Source organism: Electrophorus electricus, unplaced genomic scaffold, assembly GCF_041902795.1.
Source record: "Electrophorus electricus isolate QZ-2024a unplaced genomic scaffold, ASM4190279v1 Scaffold40, whole genome shotgun sequence".
Taxonomy (NCBI): Eukaryota; Metazoa; Chordata; class Actinopteri; order Gymnotiformes; family Gymnotidae; genus Electrophorus; species Electrophorus electricus.
Genome location: NW_027658693.1, coordinates 1,094,631 through 1,100,453, shown reverse-complemented (window position 1 = coordinate 1,100,453; position 5,823 = coordinate 1,094,631). Strand labels below are relative to the sequence as shown.

General features: G+C 38.8%; 1 long non-coding RNA gene across 1 annotated transcript; it reads left to right on the top strand.

The window, feature by feature from the left end:
• The first annotated feature begins 555 nt into the window (after positions 1-555).
• Positions 556-887, top strand: LOC145655928 (uncharacterized). Its single transcript, XR_014121754.1, has 3 exons — positions 556-589; positions 700-743; positions 829-887. It is a non-coding gene; the product is annotated as an uncharacterized LOC145655928 (long non-coding RNA).
• The last annotated feature ends 4,936 nt before the right edge of the window (positions 888-5,823 follow it).

Below are 5,823 nucleotides of genomic sequence, written 5' to 3'. Positions count from 1 at the left end.
GTTTGGGGTAGGAACACGGACCTCAAAACCCCCTTTTGCCCCGTTGTTCGCTTGGATTCATCTCTTGTCAGATCTGTGGCTACAGGTATATTTGTAGTTATTCTTACAGCTATGAATAGCCAGAATAGATGAATGGGTCTGGAATAACTAAGTCTTTATTTTATTTAAAAAAAATTAAGAAGCCAGTTACAAATTGCATTTGGGTTAGTTTGAATACATTGTTTGACAGCCTGCTCTTCTCTATCAGATAACAAGGCCTTGTATGTGATCAGTACATCAGAGAGACAGATATACGAGCTGGTGGCTGGGACTTCCTCTGAGAAAAACACGTGAGTTTGTTTTTTTGTCTCTCTCTGACCCACCATCTTCTCATCAAGGTCAACCAGTCAGCACTGCTGTGTCTGTTTTGTGATAACATTTATGGTGTCAGGCCATTTATGTTCAGATGATTTTAACAACATTGTGCTGTTGTAGAAATTGGGACCTGATGGCTTTAGCGATGTTTCCACAGATGGAAGAACCTGTTAGAAAAGACCATCTCCTCGGCCTCTGGAGGCATTGAAGCCACCGAGCAAGGATCAACAGCTCCGTAAGTACTCAGGATTTTTAAAGTTTTCTAATGCTGCTGTAATGCTGTTAAGAGAAGGCAGAATTTCAAAGATGCACTTACAATGATTGGACTCCTGACATCTCCTCTAGGTCTGCGGTTCTACGGTTGCATGGTAATCATGTCGGTCGTCTAGGTAAGCCCATGTTTGTTTTTGTTTGTATACAATGTCATAGGATTTGCTCTCTTTGGTACTTATGGCTGATGCCTTTGGTCTCTAGATGGCTCCCTAACAGAAGAGTCTGGTTCTATAGAGAGAGATTCACAGAGTGAAGATGAAAATGTACTCACACCTACTATCCCAACTGACCAATCAGAAGCCTACATGCATACTGGTGGGCAGGGTTATGTGGGAGGACAAGCTAAAGTGGCTGATGCTGCTTTTCAAGATGGTAAGAATTTGTTACACTCCATTACACAGTCATTGTTGCACTATGATAGTTAAACAGTATATTTCTGGTGGTGGTGGTGTTTTTGTAAATAGAATTTTAGCAGGCTCAGATATTTACCAACTTTTTTGCACCCTTTGTGTTCTGCCAGTCAGGACACTAAGACTGTTGATCCTTGGATCCTTGGATCCTTTAGAGGCTGCCAGTCAGAAGCAGAAAGTGACATCATTGTCCTCACAGCAAGAAGGGCAGGAGATGCCTTGCCAGTCACCAAAAGGCCGTTCACACCTGGAGATGCTGAGGCATGAAACGAGGCCCTGCCAATCACGAGCAATCATACGGCAGCGCATGATAAAAAATGTGGATGGAATCTTTCAAAGAATGGAGGGACTGATGAAAAACCTGCATCAGCTTAGGGTAAAGTGGATATATTACTCACTCTCTCTCAAACACACACACACACACACACACACACACACACACACACACACACTATCATTGCAGCTAGCTAGCACTTTCATGTTATGTTTTAAAAGAATGGCTTTGTGCACTTGTGAGATCCTGGTTAACTCCTTGTTTTCATTTTCATAGGAGATTGAAGCACTGTAGACTGCTTACAATGGTGAGAAAAAAGTTACCTGTCAGTCAGTTCAGATGACACCATCCATGGGTCTTCCTCCATTATCAGGACACCATCTATTTATCTTGGGTCGAGCGATGGTAAGTGTGTCAAAGAAGCAATTTATAAATACTGGGGCTAAATCTGTTTAATGCTGTACCACAATTCTTTTTGATTGTACCAAAAAAAAGAAAAATCTAGTCTGGAATCACTGGGATAATTTGGGTTGAGTTTAAATGGAGCCCACTGTTATCACTCATAATCCGGTTTCAGTTGTGAACTGTCTTTTGTGATGTTTCTTTAACCCAGTCCCCCACTGCGAGTAAGCCTGAAAGGCTGGGCCAGGCCAGCACTGAAAGCATGCCTAGACTGCTCATGCTGTCCTCCACCAACGAGCTGCTCACATGCCTGGGTGTGTTCTTGTGCCGGCGTTGCTGCCTGCTGAAGGACCTGACTGCTGACGAGCCTGTGCAGTGGCTGCGCATTGTGGACTGCTACGTGACACTGACAGAATGGCAGGAGCAAAGCTTCCTCATTCCAAGCACCGTGGTCTTTCTCTACATGCTGTGCCGTGACATCATTTCAGCTGAGGTGGCCACCAAGGAGGAGTTGCAGGCCGTGCTGCTCACATGCTTGTATGTGTCTTGCTCCTACATGTGTGAGGAGATCAGCTACCCAGCCAAAGCTTTCCTGGTGGAGGAAAACAAAGGGGCCTTCTGGGCCCGATCCCTGGACATTGCTAACCGCATGAGTGGCAAGATGCTGCAGATTAACAATGACCCGCAGTATTTTTGGCAGGTCTTCACTGACCTGAAGAACAAGATGGTTCATTAAAGGATTAAACAATAAAATATTTTATTAATTAAACATTTTGTTAAAAAGTTCAAGTTCAAGAGGTTTTATTGTCATTTCAGCTATATACAAGTACACAAAAAAAACAAGACAATGTTCCTCCAGGACCATGGTGCAACATAAAAACAACAGTGCAACAGACAACATGCTACACAAGTGCAAACAGTCCAATATACTGCAAAATGTCATTAAATAAACATTAAATAAACAATAATAAATACAGGACAGGACAAATACAAAATACAAAATGAGTAGACAGTGCAATTTAGTACAGTACACAGTACTGGGCATATGTTAAGTGAGTTGTGCATAGCAATCAGTGATATGCTACCCTGAACATAGCAGTCACCGGTAGCAGCCAGAACAGTTCAGAGTACAGTGCTGGTTTAGTACAGTACTCTAGCAGCAAGTAGGATAATGTGCAAGACTGCAACAGGAGTGCATAGTTTATTTGTGTGATGTTTGACTTCAGCACTAGTCCGATGCAAAACAATGTGTGAGTGTGTGTATAGATATGTATGTATGTACGTATGTATGTGTGTGTGTGTGTGTGTGTGTGTGTGTGTGTGTGTGTGTGTGTGTGTGTGTGTGACTGTCTATATGCATGTATAAAAGTGCCCATTTTGGAATCTGAATTGGAATTGGAGTTAGCCAGAGTTCAGGAGTCTAATGGCTTTAGGAAGGACACTAGCGTTGATTTTGATTCTAGCCACAGTTCTAGTAATAAGCAGAGTTACAACTCTGCATGCAAAGTCACTGAACGTTTGACTGTTAATTCTGTAGCAAGCATAATTGAAAAAATTACATGTCCTAAATGCATGTGTGGTAAATACATTGACATTAGTATTTTTAATTAATTTCTAACATTCGGAGACATTCAGAGGTGTTTCTATTAGGCCCAGAGTTAGCTAGGTCCCCACTGTCTAATTACTCAATGAACCTCAATGGTCTCCCAATCACATCTTATCTAACGGTTAAAGATCTTGGAGTTATGGATCCCACTCTCTCGTTCAAAGCTCATGTAAATAAATAATGTTTCTAGGACCGCCTTTCTCCATTTTTAAATTGACTTTATTAAGAAAATTCAATTCAATTCAATACAAACACTCCATCACAAAAACCTCACAAACAATATCTACCAGAGGGAACAGACTACCTTCACTCTATTAACTACATTAATAATTAACAACACAATTTACATCTGTAAATTAGGTATACATCATCCATTTATATGTCCAAAAGAGTCCAGGAAATTTTTCCTCTCATATCAAACGTCTTCAACCTTTTTAACTCACACACAATCTGTTTAAAAACTATTTCTGCAGGTATTATACATTGCTCAATAATCATCTTACATCGTGTTTTCCAAATCTTCGAATTTGGCACACAAACAATCATCCAACAAAGGTCCTTCACATTCTCAGTCAAATTCTCATTAAACACTCCATACATAATACTTTTCCTGTTACGATCCCATTTAAACCCAATACCTTTCATTTTCTCCCAAATTTCAATAGTCCTTGTGCACTGCAGTAATATATGTTCTATCATTTCATCGGCTATGCAATTTTACATCGTACAGGCAATCTTCCAACAGATATAAGCCATGCAGTATCTCGAACATTTTCCGAGATACTTTTAGACTGCACATCTTTAACACAGGTTTCACATTCTGTCACTGTCAGACCCTTATAATTGACATTCCCCCAAAATCACAGTCTTGTATTGTTTTATCTATCATTTTATTTGGGGACTTATTCCAATCAATATTAAGCTGCCTATATTTAAACAAAAAATCTCCATATAGTAATTTAAAATAAGGAGCATGTTTCCTTGACTTGCCTCTTTTCTTTCCACTGATTTACATCTCCTACCCAAATTGCTTTCCGAAATATAGCTTTCGTTACATTTTTGCAAAAGGCATTTTCTAATTTCTGAGCTAACTCAACTCCCCCTAATCCGCCTTTATTTTTTGACTTGTACATAATTTCCCTTTTTGTCACTTCTGTTATTTCCCCAAATAAAACGAACACACATTTTATTCAGCCTCTTAATACATTTCTCATCCGGAGGGAAAACCATAGCCAAAAACAACAATTTCGAAAAAATAAAGGTCTTAACCTCCTGTATTCTAGTCTTATAGTTTGACACCCTCCATTTTCCCAATTCTAGTTTAATTTCACACTCCTTTTTCTCCCAATTCCGTTCGCTACATCTACCATTTACTACCATCAAACCTAATATTTTTATTTCAGTTTTTATTTCTACATCTATTGGTACAGGTTGCCCATCTCCTGTCCATACCCCTTCACTTTTACTTTCATTTAATTTTGCTCCAGCCACAACTTCATACATTTCAAAGTGCCTCTTAACTATAGGAAACTCATTTTGATTCTTGACATAAGCCGTCACATCATCTGCGTACGCAGATATTTTCCATCTTTCCATACCTAACATGTGAACACCTTGTAATTGCTGATCATTATTAATTTTATATAATAGTGGGCTAATAGCGATGACATATAATGCAGCACTCAATGGGCATCCTTGTTTAACCCCTCTATGTATTTCAAAATCTTCAGTTAACACACCATTAACATTAATTTGGACTTTTGATTTACTATACAATAATTTAATCATATTTACAAACCTCTCTGGAAATCCATAATGTTCCAATGTACACCATAAGTAGTCTCTAGAAATATAATCAAAGGCCTTTTTCTGATCCAGTCCAATTATATAAAAATCCCTCTCAGACCCTTCAATAACCAAACTCCTTATTACCCCTAAACTATCCCACATGTATCTTACTCTTATCACACATATCTGTTCCAACTCTATGATATCATTCAATATTTCTGACATCCTATTAACAATTATTTTTGCACAAATTTTGTACTCCAAGTTTAATAGGCTGACCTGTCTCCAATTATCCAACTTACAAGGATCTCCTTTTTTTATATATTAATGATATCACACTATGATAAAATGAATCATGCAATTGCCCCCCATCTAATGCTTCATTAAAAACATCAGCTAGAAGATCAGCAATTTCACTAACGCACACCTTATGAAATTCAGCAGGTAAACCATCGGCTCTAGGATTCTTGCGTGGGTTTCATTCCTCTATTGCTCTGATAACTTATTTTTTCCTAATTCATTCTTCCAACTCCTGCAGCTCCTCCCCTTGAATTCTAAAATAATCACCTGGAATGTAAACCTAGCCTAGAGGACCTTTAGAGCTTTATTATTAAAAAAAGACAGACAGATGAACAGAAAAATGCAAAATGTATATAGAATATTTTTAAGTATTCGCCATCTCCACCATTATAGGAATGATATGTGTGTGTGTGTGT